Genomic DNA, 2,731 nt, shown 5'->3' on the forward strand with positions numbered 1-2,731 from the left:
CGGGAATGGCCGGCGGAGGGGTTCCGGATCGGGATCGGAGGCTCTCCAGACACCGAATGACTGTCTCCTTCCAGTCGAGGTCGGTGGTGTCTGGGAGCTCCGTGGGATGATGGAACGTTATCCCGATCCGGAACAGCGTTGCGAGGGTGAGCGGCACGAACTGGAGTAATATTATTTTTTTTTCCTTCAAATTATCATCATGGACATTGGAAACAAATATAAATTAAAGCTGCAAGCAGCATTTATCGGGGTTCAAGCGTATTAAGACCTTTCTGTACTTGAGTACATTTTTCAAGTATCTGTACTTTACTGGAGTAGTTTTATTTTGAGTAACTTTTACTTTTACTTCACTACATTCCAAAGCATAAGATCGTACTTTTTACTTCACTACATTTCATAAAACATATCGTTACTCCTTATAATATAGCACGTGCTCCGAGATGCAGAAGCGGTTTCTGAATCAAGAACGAACTGATTCTTTTCAATGAACCATTTAAATCGGTTCGCAAATCGCACCAAACGATTCATTAACAAATTAGAATGATCCGATTGCAGCTGTTCTCGAGCCGACAACTCACTGATTCAAATGAACCGTTTAGAGCAAGTCTCCAGTGAACTGAATTCACAAGTAAGAACCGGGAGATCTTGTGAGCGCGCGCGCGTCTGATGCTGCTAAAAGTAAGTTACTAATGTCGAATTTTAGGATTAATTATTGTAACTGAAAATCATATTTAGGTCAAAACTGTCAGTTGTTTGTGAACTAAATCTGCTGTAAAGGGTGATCTATTTAAGCCCGCTGAAATGCTTGAATGCAGACACATCAACATCAGTGTCTCTATGTTTTAGGTGTAAAAAACGAAACATTAAAATGACACAGATTAAATAAAATAACTCATGCATGTTCATATTCCCCACTGCCGTAACGTTAACAGTTTTATTAAAATGCTATGCATTTAGCCCTATGTGACGTCTGTTTTCATATTGTTTATCAACAGTATACATTTTTACATTGTTTGGATTAACTAGCCGAGTAGACAGATATGAATGTTTATTCATCATAACCATACTGAAAATAAGTAAATATTGTTAGCTGATGCTAACTGTCTATAGCTAACAAGCTTGCTGGTGCTAAGTTGAGGTAATTCTTAGATATAAAGTCCAAATATTTTTATTCAACCACCTAGATAGATTACATCTGAGGGAAAAGGGAAAAGTGTGATGTTCAGAACATGGTAACTACAGTAATTATCAAAGTGGGAAGTGATGCCCTCTGGGGGCATTTGGCCAGGGGTGTTTTTACACCACAGACAAGGTTTGAGAAGAAAAAAATCATTATGAAAATATAATTATATTTTCCTTAAAATGTCCTTCCTAACTTCAGGCCTTATTCTCATCTCATCTGTGATGTTCTGCAAAACAAATTTTAAAACACTTTTTTTCTTACTGGTGAAAATCAGATGGTCAAATCTGTTTTCTCTCAGGTACATCGCAGTGTAAGCTTCACAGCTTGAACATTACTACATCACTCTCGTCAACGTAGTCCATATCAACAACAAAAATATATCTTGACTCCATATAGTGGTTATTTTGGGAAAATCCCAGGTATTTTGAGCAGTAGGATTATAAAAAAGATGTGCTGATATAAAATTAAATTAAGTAGCCTATATAAAATTGCAAAATAAATCTATCAGTACTTTTCTACTTAAGTACATAAACAATCTAGTACTTTTGTACTTTCATTCGAGTAAAATTGAAAAAGGAGTACTTTTACTTTTACTGGAGTAATATTTTATTATACGTATCTGTACTTTTACTCAAGTACTTGATTTGTGTACTTCGTCCACCACTGAATATGAGTTACTTTGGATGTAAATATCAGCAAAATGTATAAATGTAATTGTTACGTCAACATGTATGTTGTTAAGTCAGTAGTATCCAGTATTTAGACTTTCAGAATATCTTCTAATGTTTTTCCAAAATAAAGGTTTGCAATGACACAAGGCTGTGTATATTACCAGTCAAAAGGTTTGGGGTCAGTATTTATTTATTTGAAAATAATTAATACTTTTAGCAAGGATGCATTAAACTGACAATGAATGTAAAGATTTCTATTTCAAACAAATGCTGTTCCTTTGAACTTTCTATTCATCAAGGAGTCTTAAAATCGTATCATGTTTTCAACAAAAATATTAAGGAGCACAACCAGTTTCAACATTGATAAAAATATGAAATGATTCTCGAGCACCAAATCAGCATATTGCAATGATTTCTGAAGGATCATGTGACACTTAAGACTGAAGTAATCGCTGCTGAAAATTCTACCATCTTTTTTTACCATCATGAACTGCCTTTGTTATTACTTTGTACTGTTCTCTGAGGTCCACTTATAATGTTATCAAGATTTTTACATGAAAAACAAACAAACAATATTTTAGCAGTAATAGGTTATTTTCTGTCCTGTTCTGACCCCCTCTCATCAGAATGCTCTGTTTGCATGAATCATTTTATTCTCCCGCATCCCGCACACACACGAGTGTCCACCTGCCCGCAGCAGCACTCGCCCATCTTGTCTCGTGCCGCACTCTGTTGCGTCGGGTCTCGCGGGAGCAGGTCTCTAATCCACTGGCACTTGACTTGACAGTGCGTGTGCTACATCCTTTTTACAATCTCTAGATTATAAAACACTGCATTCTGTCAGCAATGTAACACGGCAGTAACTATTTTGAAAATT

The sequence above is a fragment of the Sinocyclocheilus rhinocerous genome, unplaced genomic scaffold (assembly GCF_001515625.1).
Source record: "Sinocyclocheilus rhinocerous isolate Xijiao unplaced genomic scaffold, SAMN03320098_v1.1 scaffold202, whole genome shotgun sequence".
Taxonomy (NCBI): Eukaryota; Metazoa; Chordata; class Actinopteri; order Cypriniformes; family Cyprinidae; genus Sinocyclocheilus; species Sinocyclocheilus rhinocerous.